Here is a 15,683-nt window from a genome sequence, read left to right as displayed (position 1 = left end):
GAACATAAGTTATGCCCTCACCCTTCCTTACCTGTTTGGAAATTTCTGTTTTGATGACTCCAACACATCTCTGGACATTCGTGTGATAGAAGCACTAAGAGCTGACTGATCAAGTGATAGCTTTCTGATATTGGATATGCACAGCAAACCAGTCTGGTCTTCTGGCAATGAGTTTCTTGACTTGTCCCAGGGACATGCCTTTAATATCTTAAGAAACCATTTCGTTTCAACCACAAAGTCTGTGTCTTCCTTGTGGGGATAATCCAATGATAAACTTTGACACATTTTCCTCATGTTTGTAAATTCAATTACGAGTTTTGTAATCTGTACTGTAATCAGTACTTGTAATCTGCTCTGTTTGGCGTTTTCACATTGTGAATTTAGTTGTTCACAATTACTTGCCTGCTTTAATTAAAATAAGAGTCTGCCTTGGTAACCTCTTTGCCAAAAGGTGTTCTCCAAGGTAGAACTCTGCAGGGTTTCAGCTACGCTTTCCTGGTTCGTGATGTGGAGTCTGTTCAATCACATGACTACACGCTGCCCCTTGGATCCAACCATTCTGTGTTCCCATGAGGCTGTTTCTGATGGATGACTGGACAGTCTGGCAAGGAAGGAAGGGAAGGAGTTTGGTTGTGTTGGCAGAAGTCAGGAACTTCACTTAGGAGTCAGATGTTTGAAGATAGACTCTGCGTTCTGTTGCTCCATCTCCTACTGCACCAGGTACTAAGCAAGGCAGAGTTGTACCCCACTGTGGGGTGCCTGCTGGTCTGCAGAAGCTGAAATAGCTTGAGAGAAACCAAGAGGAACTGGAAGAGTGATTCTCCCTGGGAGTTAGAGCTTGAATACGTGGGTGAGCCATTGTTCACTGAACTTGCCCAAATAGGGTGGATAATAGCAGGTTGTCATTCCAGCTTCTGGCAGCTCTCATTTTGGAATATCTACTGAACAGAGTGTCAAGTCACCCAAGTATGTCTGACTTCTTGCACAACAAAATGAGAATGGCTTTCTCACAGGTTTCTTGTGAACCTAATGAGTACTGGGACCGGTATGAAAACAAAGGAGGTTAGAAAATGTTAGGTACAATTCTAAATAATTCTTTTCCAGTTCTGAACTTTTGTCAGTTCTGATTACTTGTTCTCTACTTGTTCTGTCAGCTTTTAGATCTTAGGATAAGGTTTGAATTTCCTGAATTCCTGCTGGCAATCTGTTTCTACTGTCTAGAGGAAAAAGAAGACCAGGAAAATTATCTCCTTATTTCAGGCCTCTCAAGCCCTGCATAGTGTGCAATTTTGTTTATAGAGACAGAAAGGTCAGATGAAGCAGGCTGCCATTGGCTATGCTCAGCAGCTGGTTTGATAATATTATTTATTCTCAGGAACATATCTCCTTCCAAACCAGATCTCATAGAGGTAATGCCATAATCTTATCAATATTTCAAGAACTTTAATATTCTCTTTGTGATTGTCTCTCCTAACAGTTTTCAAAGGAAAGATAGTTTATTCAGTGACCCTAGTGCTTTTGCTTGCTTCAAAAAAGTATTTGAAGAACATTTGAAGCCTTTTACTACCTAACATATCAATTCAATTCATTATCTTCTGTCTCTTCTTGTAGAGCCTCAGGAAGACACTTCCAATTTTTTCCCTTGTTCTTCACTGCCAAGAAGTAGAGAAGCACAACAGCCTAGCTGCCCACAAATCACAGCAGGAAGTTATAAGCTCTAGCAGTGGTATAGTTTCTAGAAACCTCTTTGAATGGTAATGAAGAAATAAAAAGGGAAGGGAAGGGAAGGGAAGGGAAGGGAAGGGAAGGGAAGGGAAGGGAAGGGAAGGGAAGGGAAGGGAAGGGAAGGGAAGGGAAGGGAAGGGAAGGGAAGGGAAGGGAAGGGAAGGGAAGGGAAGGGAAGGGAAGGGAAGGGAAGGGAAGGGAAGGGAAGGGAAGGGAAGGGAAGGGAGAAAGAAAAAGAAAGAAAGAAAGAAAGAAAGAAAGAAAGAAAGAAAGAAAGAAAGAAAGAAAGAAAGAAAGAAAGAAAGAAAGAAAGAAAGAAAGAAAGAAAGAAAGAAAGAAAGAAAGAAAGAAAGAAAGAAAGAAAGAAAGAAAGAAAGAAAGAAAGAAAGAAAGAAAGAAAGAAAGAAAGAAAGAAAGAAAGAAAGAAAGAAAGAAAGAAAGAGAAAGAAAGAGTCCACAAAGTGGTTCAACAGTTTCACAAGCAGCAGACAATTATGGTACGCTTTATTCCTTCTTCTAAAACACCCTGTGGAAAATGTCATTCATCTTCCAGAAATCATGCCCTTTACTGTTGAGTCCATTTTTCTTTACAAGTCTCTTCAGACCTGGCACCATGGCTAAGCAAGCTGTTTCTTGCAGCAGCTTTAACCCTTGCAAGCTGGCCCACAAGTAACTTTTGCAACACCTCCATGCTAAGTCCCTTAATCCTTTTCCATTCAACTCACACACATGCATCTGGAAATTAGGAGGCAATTCCAGTGTGGCTAATTTAGATATTAGCAGTAAAGAATAAAACTTCCTCAACATCAGGGAAAGTCTTAGTGACATAATTTACCCGGCCTGTAACCCACCTTTCAAAGATTCTATTACAAAAAATCTTCCAGAATATCATTCATGGGCCTGTACCTCATTAAAGGAAGGAGCTGGACTCTGATCACTTCCAACACCTCTTCATTTGATGTGAGGGGTAATGACTGTTTTACTCTAAACACTGAATGACTAATGACTAAACACTGGGACCTGATCACATTGATTGTCCCGCTTGAATGTTGACCACAGAACATTACACCCCTCTCCCATCCTTCATGTCTGCTTTTCCTCCCGTGGGAAGTAGGGAATGGGAAAAAGTGGTGGGGGGAGTCCGAAAGTTTGTCAATGCCTGTCTTGGCATAGCGGCAGGATGCAGAGACCGCAGTGAGACCAAATGGCTGGGAAGGACTCCCTGATTCTGCAGTTAAGGCATTGAAAACATTTAATATGAGAAAAAAATGAAATAAGTAGCTACTAGAAGCATGCACAAGGAATTCAACAGTCTGGAGCCCTTTCTAACAGATGCAAAACCTTGAATTTTTCAGTAGAAATAGTTGAAGTCACTTGTTTAGCTGGTCCATGACTTATCACTTTAAATTTCCCAGTAGCAGGAGGTTATTTAGGGGATGCCTTCTTTGGATTCTCTCAGTGCAGGGATATAGTAATAGATCCCTTATGGAAATTGGGATTTGACAGAAAATGAGAGGGGGATTTAAGAAGAGAAGGTCTAATGATGAGAAGTAGCAGCTGTGAAAAAGCTCTGAAGGAGGCACTGAAAAGTAGCAAAGTTATTAAAAAAAGAAAAAGAAATTTTCTTTGTCATCAAAGAAATTATGGAATAAACTGGACTGATTTTCAAGCTACAATATGACACAGCTTCTCTGTATTTTTTGGGATGGTAAATTATTCATTTTAGTAAATACCCGCTTTTTGGAAATCTAGGTCATATCAGACATGGAGCAGCATGAGATTCTTTATTAATCACCTATATCCTATCATATACTCTCTTCCATTACAATAACAAGAAAGATAAAACCTTTAGACACAGATCAATTTTTCCTGGTAGATACATTAAACAGTTTTGCAGTAATCAGGTGTGATATTCAGAAGCAAAGCTACTGTGATTCCAGAGTTTTAAAATCTTTCAAAATCTGCCTAGCACTAAATTCCATCCCAAAAAACTCATTTGGCCCTTTTCTAGGCATGCCTGACTTTTCACTTAGAATAACCAGACATTTCTGAGCAAGTTGCAATGCTTGGAAGCCATGAAGAACCATTTCTACCCTTCTGCCTCATTTCTCCCTCCTTTGTTTCATTGTTCTCTTCCCTGATGCCTGACCAGAGTAAATGCCTGAGTGTCTCATGTTTATTCACCAGGCTGCTGATGATAATCACGATGAAATCTCAGTAGCTTTCAGCTAGGGCAAGTGTTTTTTTTTAGAAAGCATTTCTATTCCAAGTTATTGCATATGATATCTTAGGCCTTGATCTTATGAAAATCATACTTGATGCCAGGAGTAGTCAGGCTGGTAAAGCCAAGCACATACATAAATGTTGGCAGGATTTGTTCATTCCTAAGTGTAAGAGTGAAATAATTTAACAAATTGTGTCATACATGTAAAGAGTATTTATCAGGCCCACATGGAACAGCTGTTAATATTTTGTATTGTAATCCATGTATCCATGTCAATATATGTGGATGTACACCCCAGGTGACAGTTTTTGGAAACAGCCATCATATGGTCTGCTGTAAAATAAACTGGAATATGCTGTTTGTGTGTTTGGGTGTGGTTAAAATGTGGGGATTTTAGGACTGCATCTTTTCACAGTTACAGAAATAAAAATTCTTCCAGGTTTGTTACAGGAGCTCCTGTCTGCCACCTTGTGTGACAACATCTAAAGTACAGAATTGGATATTTACAGGAAAACTAGTAGTAACGGTTGCCAGAGTTTAGAAAGAAGTGCTGTACCTTCAGATCACTGAGGTATGGACTCCCGTGGAAAAATACTCACCTGAGTGCTAGAAAAGTTCTTTGGGAGAGAAGGACCTGCACACACACTGCAAATATGTAATAATTAGAAAGACCAAACTGAAATATTTCTCTGCAGGAAAGTAATAAATGAAATGCAGATACCTGTAGTGCTAACAGATCACTGTCCTGATGTTAAATAAGGGGAACTAGAAAACTCTCATTGCCTCCAAAAAAGCATAAAGAGATCCTATCCTTTATCTCTAAATTAATTGGCAGCATTATTTTATTTTTTTCATACTGCTCTCTGGGCTATTTCTCTTAAGCCTCTGGTGATTAAATGTTGGTAATGTTTTGCCTGTCATAAATGCTTCTTTTTTTTCCTGTGTGGCATAGACTTTAATTTGTAATTTCTAATTCCATCCTTCCATAGTAAGCTTCTGCTGATCTGCTCTTTATATCTTGTTTTCAAAGTACTCCAGATTATATCAGCTGGATCTATTTTCCTGCCCCAAGATACATTTCCTGCTCTCACTGTTGTAGTCCAAATGGACTCTACACCTCTTTACTTAGCTCTGTTCCCAACTGTTAGTCCTTAGAGCCACTGCCAGCCTTTAATGGAGGTTTTATCCAGGCAGATAAAGGAGAGATGCAGAGTTAACTTGGCACTGAGATCAGTAGAAGAGTAAATGCACCATGCTAAGAACATTGAAATCTGGATTCATGTAGGTATTTAATTATCCAGACTTAAACTTCTGAGCCCGCATACATTTCAGTGGTGAGTTATCCCTCTAATTTAGAGTTGTGGCAGATAACTTCTGCTCGTTTCACTTGCCTAATTAATCTAGTAAAGGCAGTGGAACCTCTGGACTAAATAAGGTGAAATGTTTGGACACACTACAGAGCAGGTCAAGGGAGGTGATCCTGCCCCTCTGCTCAGCCCTGGTGAAACCACATCTGGAGCGCTGGGTCCAGATCTGGAATCTCCAGTACCAGAGAGACCTGGAGATCCTGGAGCAGGTCCAGCCAAGGGCAGCAGAGATGCTGAAGGGAGCACCTTTCTTACAAGGAAAGGCTGAGGGTGCTGTGCCTGCTCATCCTTGAGAGGGGACCTCATCAGTGTCTGCCAGTATCTGAAGGAGAATGCCAGGAGGATGGACCAGGCTCTGCTCAGTGGTGCTGGGCAACAGGGCAAGAGGAACGGGCAGAAATGGATGTACAGGAAATTCCCCCTGAACATGAGAAAGTACTTGTTTACTGTGCAGTTACCATACACTGGAACAAATTGCCCAGAGAGGTTGTAGAGATACCTCAGTGGAGATATTTAAGGACTGTCTGGACACAATGCTGTGCTATGCACTCAGGGGTGACCCTGCTTGATCAGGGAGACTGGACCAGATGATCCGCTGTAGTCTCTCCCAGTCTTACCCATTCTCTGATTCTGTAAGAGAAACAAGTTGTTTAAGTTACTTAGCTAATGAACTTTGTTCATTATCTAAACCACTTACCAATACTTATAAATGCAATTAAGTAAATGTGGAATCAAAACCAAGATATACAAATCTAAATTTAGAAAATTAATTTGTTCTGTTATTTCTTGGTTTTAAAGGGGAAACATTTTTCACCAGACTGAGAAAACTGTGAAAATTTTTCATTGAATTGATAAAGTATTAAAAGATAATCTTGATAATTAAAGTACTTAAAACTCATCTACAAAGACTTGAAACAATGTTGATATGAAAGTACATGGGCATTTCTTATGCAATGTTTTACAGATATTTGTGCATGTATGCAGTGATAGATGCAAGGACCTTTTCTAGGGTGGACTTCACGTCACACTCCAACTTTAAAAGTTTATCTCTCTAAAGTTAGACATTTACTTCAATCTGCTACTCGAGATTGCCTCACCAGTCAATGGAGAGAAATAAGGGACTCTAAACAAAGAATTCTAAGGGATCTAATAGCTCTTACCATCTTATGAAAGATGGGACAAACCACAAATTGAGAGTTCTCTTTCAGAATGGAGGGGAGTCTGTTCAGCTTGCTTGCTGCTTTGATGTTTAGCTTTCCAGCAGCTGACATTTGAAGAAAGACCACCATTTTCTATGACAGTAAATCACTTCTCACCAAAGAACTCATACCACTGGAATGAAACAGTGAGTTATTAAAAGTCTAGGAAATCCTCACCATCCTTTCAATCCAAGACCTTGGGAAGCACCATAGGAGATTTAAAGTGGTGTGGGACTAGGGACTAGGGTGTTTTTATGGCATGGAAAGGCAGGTTTCTGATCAAAGGCTAGAAAATGTGTCCATCAGTTTGCTCATCCTTTGACTGTAGGAGTTAGAATTCCTGCTTGGATACAAAATCCTTGCTGAGACTTCTGAGGAATGCTAGAAGATGAGAAAGTGGAGAAGAACATTTCATTTGCTCAAAAAACATTCGTGTGGCTACAAGATGAACAGCATCTTGTAGAATCAATCCCCACATCACCAACCAACTTAATGAAGATTATTCCCGAAGCAATATATTCATTACTGCTGATCAAAATCTTGTGCCTGCTGAATGTATACTGCCAGACATTCTACTCCCCCAGAATCACCCCATGCTATCATCCTACACTGAAAGTTTACACTTCCTCGGTCTGCTCCAGTTTATATCAAATGGAGATTATTAAGTTATACACAGGGGAACAGGTGGGTGGAGCAGCTGGCATGAGAAGTGAGCAGCCTGACAACAGAAAAAAAATCAGGGTAGATTGCAGCACAAAAATTTTTCCTAGGAAATTGCAAATTTCACAATCTGTTCATGAGAACTGATGGTATAGCTCGTGTGCCAGGTAACAAGTCTGGGAGACTCTAGACTTCACTGGAAGCAGACTATTCAAGACCTTCAAAGATCTTGTTAGTTTTGGCTTCAGTCTATTACACTATATCAAGCAATCCTACTCATTCTGGAAAGCAACTCCATGAATTTCTAAAGTAGCTTGAAAAGGTCACAGTGGTTTTTCAGTCTTAATTGACTGGCTGACTGACTGACTGGTTTACTTGTATTTTTTATTGTAGATGAAACTTTTAAGATTGCTCTGTGAACTCTCAAAGTCGTGGAGAATTTCAGGGGTTTACCTTTAGTTTAATTCAGTGACATGAAGAAAATGCTGTCTTGAACCCATTCAAAAAAAGACCACTTAAAGAAAGCTGTCCAACAAAAGAGGCTTCCCTAAATTTGGGTACATTGTTGAGAGTGACCTAGTGGAATGAAGTATTACACATTCAGAAATACTCAAAATTTAGATTCTAGTGAACTGGGATAGCAAAGGAAGATGCAGTAAATCAGGACAACGTAATAAGGCTAAAGTGGCAAAGTTTCCACCCTTAGTAAGAGCTTAGATGGCTATGGAGAAAGTAGGTGACAGATCAGATGTGGAAGAAAAGATAAGCTGTCAGTAAATGTCTAATACAGTGGCAGTTTATCCTTTATCATTTACAGGGTTCCCAGAGTGAGTCTCTTAGGTCAGTGTCTCAGGACACAGCAGAACAATGTCTCATCTTTGTGAGCTCAGTGTTGCCATGCTTCTTTTCTGGCTGTCTTTGGTTTTGATTTAAGAAGTTTTTCTCATTAAAGTTGCATTAAAACACATACATTTCTGCAGAAAGTTGCACTTCTAACAAATCAGCATTTTTCAAATGAAAAGTGTTTAATCAAAAAGTTTCCAGCCAAGTCTAATTATAGCATTCTTTTTAAATGTTTCAGGGTTTCAGACAGCACTTCAAAAAGAAACACAGTGAGACATTCTTTATTACTGGTCTTTCATATTACTCAAATTACAAGAAACAATTAAATATGTGATAAAGATATCTTGATAAGCATTTGACATGCCACTGAATAACACTGGGTGTCTCGAGTTTCTAATTTCTCTCCTTTAAAAATCAAACTTCCTTCTACTTATCTGAATTACTGTTGAACATAAGCCAAAGTTCACTTGGACTTCCTTTCTACATAAATTCAATTAAGAAATGTAAACATTTGGAGTCTCTCTTGTGAGGGGAGGCAGTGAAAAAAAAAAGAAAAAAGAAAAGGAAGACTGTCAGTGGGAAAGATGCATGCAGGCCAAAAGGAGAGAGAGAACTATTTTTATGTGGAGAAAAGAATCACTAGCAGCTTTTGACAGGGACAAAGTAATCTGTTACAAGAGGCAGCTTATAGCAGAGGTCAGTCAGACAGTTGTGCATGAGACAAAGGTAACCCAGTACAGTCACAGGGAACAAAATGCTGCTAATGACAGGAGAAAGTGTTTCGCTTTTGAAAATATTTTTGCTGTAGTGGAGCATGCAGTGAGTGCTGATTTGAAACCAGTATATTTTGTTTTTTGTTGACATGCTGCTTCTCATAGGCCTTTGTCCAACAAGTTGCAACCTCCTGGTGTAATCTAAAAGACTGTGATAAAATTTACAAAAGTAATGGTAAAGAGAAATATGACAACAATAGCAGGAGGGAGAATATAGGGTAAAAGGCTCGGTATGGAATCTCGTCTGTGAATTATTTTAAGGCATACTTAATCCAGTAACATGTGAATTGTCAATGCGGGTTTGAGACCGCTGCGCTGGCAAAAGCTGGATAATACATGCAAAGGCCAACACACTTCTGACTCATTGTCTAGAGTCTGGTAAAGGAAGTGACAGCTGGTGGTGTTCTTAATATCAGCATCCAATCCAAGGAAACCAGCTGAAGCATGTAGCTGTGAAAATTCATTACCCATTTAAAAAGTTCAAAGGGTATGTGAGGAAAGTTAGAAAAAGACCTTGGCTTTTGAACACTCAGCTCTTTCACAGGAGCTCCAGGAGTTATAAAAACTTGTTTAGGAATGCATGCTGAGAATATTTCAGCTAAATGACTCTTAAAAACTGGGCTTACACAAGGTATGAATTCCAGGCAAGTCGACAAAATACTTTAGCTGCGATAGACAAAGCAAAGGAAACTCCGGAACCAACCCACCACCAACACCACCCCCCTCAAATTCCTAAAACTCCACTACCAGTGGGTGCTTAATATATATATTTGCTTTTCTTTTGTGTTCTTTAAACATGTTCGTTGAGAAAGCATTTCTGGAAATTTTCTACAGAACCCAGCCTGAGATAAGCATGCAAACTGTGGGATCTCAACATCCTGGTTAGGAGTAGACACGGATTTGGGTTACACCAAGGCAAAACAAATATGGAATGCAGCCCTTTCTGATCACAGAGGAGGCTTATTCCATGAAGGGATTGGAAATGACACCTCTCTTGAAATCATGTTGCTAGTGTTTTTCAAGAATACAGAGGGTCTGTGGGAAAGGCTGGCCCTGGGGCTCTGCAAAACCTGACTGTGCTTGGGTGCCCAGCTGGAAGACAGCTGCAAACTCAACACGCTGGGGTTGGGACAACCGTAATTTAAGAGTTATTTGGGGATGGAAAAGCAGCTCTCTGTGCTGGAAATGGCTAGGGAGAAGTATTTGACAGGATCTTGGTTTAAAAACAGCAGTGGGCAGCTGCTCATAAGAGCAAGTTGGATATTATTACTCAAGTGTCAGATGGATTTATAAGATATTGATCAATTATAGCTATCTATTTTGTGGCATTAATTTTATCTTAGACGATAGAATTTTTAGAATCTGCTTTAAATACAGCTTAAGCAGGAAAAATATTAACCTGAATCTTGATGCTTCAGGACACGTCTAACATTAGAATTGTACAGGAACAGATGGACCAAATTTTTGCTAATGTTTAATTATTAGGTCTTGAAAAGGAAATTATTGTAGAGTTGCTCTCATGGCTTCTGACTGTTAAACTCCTGCTCTTCTATATGAACTTTTAGTAGATCACCCTAAGTTTCATCGTTTTTTGGTAGTTCATTTCCATGCAGCAAAAATTTGAATCTCCTCCTGAATCAAGACCTTTCCTGTTGTTGGTGAGCAGAGTGATTCAATTATTTTAGTGCCCTTTTTCTCTTGCACTTTCTCTGTGTTTTCCAGAAGAGGGTCTTCATTTATTGCAAATTGACAAAATACTATCACAGCATAGTTATACTCTCTATGCTTTACATGAGAGAAAGTGAAACACTGACAGAAGAAATGTTGTCTGTGGTGACAGAAAGGTTTTGGTCATCCATGGAAATAAAAATTGGCTAAAAGAAAATGGCACTGAGCTTTGTGCGTGCTGTGTACCTGGTATGGTAAAGGCAGGATACCCCTTGCTCTTTAGCAATTCTATTTTCAGAGTATGCAACTGTCCCCAAGGATTACAGCTCTCAGACCCAGATTACTGCAGTCTTTGGTCTTTCCTTTTGGCCATGATATTGTGGCTGAATTTACTACCCTGTGCATCTTTTAGATATATATTTTGCTTTTTTAGGTTTTCAGTGTTGGAAACAGACATAGTATGGATGAAAATTGGCAGAAAAACGTGAAAAGCTTCAGGATTTTGAGTCAGGTGGCAGAACATTCGGGAAGCTTCTGGCACACCACAGATGGTCGGTATAAACTGTTGTGGCAGAGCAGCTCTGCCAGGAACCCCACGGAGTTTATTTCTAAAGTAAACTTTTAAAAATACAAAGGATAAAAAATTAATATAACTTGAGATCACTGGTAATATGTTAGTTTGTTGAAATGAAGTTCCATATCACCCCATCCTTTGTTCCTCCCTCTCCCAGTTATATAAAATTAGTATCCCCATTTTCCTAATTATAACTTCTCTGATCTTTGTACCCTTTCAAACAAATCAGGTAGCTAGACTGGGGATACAACATAGTATTAAACTGTATAAGAATATTGTATTAGGTAAGGTAACAAGTTTTATTATATTAAACCATATTCTTATTTGAATTATGGATTATGAAATGTGAAAATTTTGGCAGAATTGGATGACTCTAATACTAAAGCACAGACAAGTTTTTTTTTTCCCTTGTTGATGGTTTTTTGGGGGCTTGGCTTTCTTTTTTTTTGACAAAGAAGAAAATGTTCTTAGAGAGGAATAATTTTCAGTTGAAAAATTCCCAGGCACACAGAACAAATAGGATTAACACAAAGTTTGGGAATTTAATTGCATTTTTTTCCAAGAATATTGGCTGTATTTCAGAATTTCTTGCAATTGTGATCCATGGTGCTTGGCAAAACTTAGCTACCAATTGATATTTCAAGCAGAAACTTATCTTCATAAAGCTACTGTAAACTTCTTAATAATTTATTTTACTTCCCTTATGAGTTCGCGAAGTCAGCTTTAGAAATGTCAATCAAAATTTATAAAGGGATTCCAAGATAGGACACTGTCCTAGTGGTGATTCCATTGTACACTACTGCAATAATGTAAATACTACTTTAGCAAATTGAGATACAGCTAAAACTTTCCATCTTTAAGCAGCTCTTAATACCAAGTTCAAAATTTATTAGCTGTAAAAATAAGAAAGTATTCATCCTGTATACCAGTAAGATATATCTTCTAAGATAACCTCAACCTCTCTGCCTCAAAGTCTCAAACATTGAATACACTTGTGTTTGTTCTGTGACATTTTGATGTGAAATTTTACTCAAGATTTCATTAAACTAGGTCATAAAGGAGGACAAACTGAGGTTGTCTGTGTGAACTTGATTGCTTCTAAAAGTGATGCATCTGTTGAATTTTCAATGAGTATTTTTGCCCTCTGTACCTCAGCCTTTCAGTCTGGCGAAAACTTATTTCTTTCAGGTGGAATCACTGTGAACTTAATAGCAAAATTCCATGGGATGGAGGCTAGACTTTTTGGGTCACTGAATATGGATCTGTCCTGGGAATTAAATTATAGGCTGAACAGAATACTTTGAGATTGAACTATGTCCAACTCTGTTGCTTTTTTCTAAGTTTTTTCTCCCTGTCCCATGTTGAAAAGAAGGAAGTAAAACCCTTTCTAGGCTAAATCAGGGAATATAACCTGTAATTGCTGTATGAATGGGCACAACGAAGGCAGGTATAAAGCTTGGAAGATATATTGGTGAGATAATATGAGGAATTCAGCTTGAGGGAAAACTGGACTTGTTACTAATAACATACATTCAACAGTAGTGTCCTGTTTTTTATGTGGGACATGAATGTTGTGTCATGTATACAGTGCCATTTTTGTCTTTCTCATTTTGTAGAATGGAATCAAGTCAGATCACACAAACAGGGCTGTATATCTGCAATAACCTATTCTTGGTATGGAATTAGGTGTAACCATTCTATGATTTACTATAATGTTCCATTTCTGGTGAATCTGTACATGAAGCCATATTTTAACGTTTCAGCCTTGGGACTGATAGTCTGGTGTGTTATTTGGTTGTTGCACCTTTCCTCTTCCATAGCAACAATTTAGCTTTTCTCAGCACATAATAATTGTGAGAAAATCAAATTGCTTCCGCTTTTGCCAAAGGAAGTCTGAATAAACATTCACTGGTTAAACATCACTTATTTCCACTCATTGGCTGGCTAAGCAAAGTCTTTGTGAGTTGGTGTTCCTCAAAGTAAACTGACTGTAATGCAACTCTTCAGGCCTTCTTCAAGTACCCTGATGGTCTGAGTGTTTTTTTTCTTCTTCCTGGACAAGTTCTTCAGCAACTTTTTGGTGTTTTATTTCCTTAAGACTCTTAGAGAGTCACACGGATTTTTGGTAGAGAAAGACCTCTAAGATCATTGAGCCCAACAATTAAGCCAGCAGTGCCACATCCAGCACTAAACCATGACCCCAAGTGCCACATCTACATGCTTTGCAAATACCTCCAAGGATGGGGACACAACCACTTCTCTGGGCAGCCTATTCCAACACTTGATAACCCCTTTGGGGAAGAAATTCTTCCTAATATCCAACCTTAATTACCCCTAGTGGAACTTGAGGCTATTTAATCTTGTCCTATCACTTGTTACTTGAGATACTCTAGTATTTTCACTAGCCTTTCCACTATTAACAACACTGGGATGCAAAATTAAAAATTCTCTTCCTCTCACATCTTTAGAAATCTACCACAGAATTCAGTGAGAGCTCTCAAAACAGGGATCCCCAAGACCTGGACATTGCAAGGATTTCAGACAGGGAAGTCCCCAGGCTCCTTGTTTCACTGAAAATTTAGGGTGATTGTGCTCATCTGTATTTTGCTAACTGTACTCTATATACACCCTCTCTGTCAATGACAAGAATGGAAAATCAAAATTAACCACTACCTCCCATGGCCATTTCAGCCATCCCATCAGAATTCCTACAGCTGCTCTCTGCTCAGGGCTCATCAAACATCTCTCCCATCACAGTTTATCAAACGCCTCCACCTCAGCATTTCAAGTAACTCAAGCTGCTTCCTTTTCTTGCTTGCTCTCGTGCCAAAACCAAAAAGCCTTTATTAAGGGCTTCCCCATCAATCATCCCAAAAGCCCCTTTGGAGGTCTGATTAGTGTTTGCAGCCTACATTCAGGAGCAGGCTGAATCTGCCTGGTGCAATTCATACAAAGGGATGCAGAGGAAGGGAGTGATTTAACTAAAATGTGAAGCCTTGTTTCTGTGCTGCAAGATATGCTATCATCTCTGTGAGCAGTGAGATATTTTCAGGCTGTATGGAGTTTTGCATGCAGGGATTTAGGATCTGCCATGTCATTTGGGATTGTTAGTGTTTGACTTGACTTCAGAGCCCGAGAAACTGGGTAAATTAGGCTGTGCTGGAGCTTGAGACTGCCATGCTCAAACTGCTGCTATGGTGTTGGTAGCTTGCAGTTGACTTATATGTACTTATATTCTGTGCTATCATATCAGAACAGACATTCCCTTCATTTTGCCAAGCCCACAGGGACTGGGAAAAGCATTTTGAAGGAAGCTAGAAGTCTTCTGTTACTGGTGCTCTGTATCCTACGTCTTAGGATTTCACAAAAATAAAACAAATAAAAAAATACATTAAATTCTGTCCACCTAGAAGAATGGAAAATGGGCTGAACTTCACTTTTTCAGACAGCACTGGAAGAAGTTCTGGGGCTGGGCTGACAGTGCGCAGTTCATGGGGAGACCACCAAGAACTCCCCATTTGCATAGGCTGCAGGTTCCAGCCTTCTCTGCTGAGCTCTGTTGAACAAGAAGTGAACAAAGCACTTGATTCATAAAGAAAAAAAAAGATGAAAGGAACAAGTGATTTATTTGTGATGCCAAAGCAACCACCTTGCACACTGAAGGATGAGATTTTATCTAAATAAATTACTTTTTTCATGCAGTCCTGGTTAATCTAAGAATCTTACCAAAACTGCACTTAAGTTCTGTTGCTGTTGTGAACTTTGCACAGAAATCAAGCTGCAGAAAGTGGATTTTACATAATTTAATTATAAAATGCTCTCAGAGCAAAGTAAAGAAGCTAACTGCTGCCTGCCAGCCGCAGGTGCTGTGGAGTGAAGTCCATGCAGCCGGAGCAGCAGTGCTGTACCTCGTCACAACCTCACAGGAAGGAAACTGGATGTTGCCTGGCAACAGGAACTGTTGCTTTTCTTTTTCCAGAGGTTTAACAAACAGCTGAAGCAACCAATTTGGGGAGCAGCATAAGGTTTGAAAAGAACAAATAGCTGTTGAGGAAAAAAACAGTCAAAGAGTGAGATCAGAGATTGTTACTTGGATACAGCAAAAGCCAACACAACAGAAGGGCTGAGAGGAGAGGCAAAGGCGAAATAACAGTAGATTTAGTTGAGCTCTGGGGGTATTTTTTAATTTTTTTTTTTTTTCTGTGCTTGTACATCTAGTGTCAAAGCAGCTCTTCTATGCCTGGTGATCCAAAAGTGTCTTTAGAAAACTTTTGGTGCAAGTCTTCTCTTCTTTACCTTCCAATTACTCATCCTCGGTTAGATTTTAATGTTTATCTTCCATTATTTTTTACTCTTTATTTGCTCTTGAGAAGGAGTTTCTTTTTTTGTGCCTCATATGAAGTAAGAGTGGTACTGGTTTCAAAATTGGCAATTTCATTGAGACAACAGAGCTGCTGGACACACCAGGGTCACTGCTCCTGTGTGCCTGGTGCCTTGCTACCTGCAGTTTCAGATAGAAGACACTATGTCAGTAACACTAAATCATAATTTTTCTTCATAACCCCAAAGGTTGCAGAAATAGAGGGCAAATTTCGCTCATGTGAGCACAAGGAAGATCAGAGGTCCATTCTTGATCAGAGAACACAGAAA

The sequence above is a fragment of the Zonotrichia leucophrys genome, chromosome 4 (genome assembly GCF_028769735.1).
Source record: "Zonotrichia leucophrys gambelii isolate GWCS_2022_RI chromosome 4, RI_Zleu_2.0, whole genome shotgun sequence".
Taxonomy (NCBI): domain Eukaryota; kingdom Metazoa; phylum Chordata; class Aves; order Passeriformes; family Passerellidae; genus Zonotrichia; species Zonotrichia leucophrys.
Note: the sequence above shows the minus strand (reverse complement) of the source record.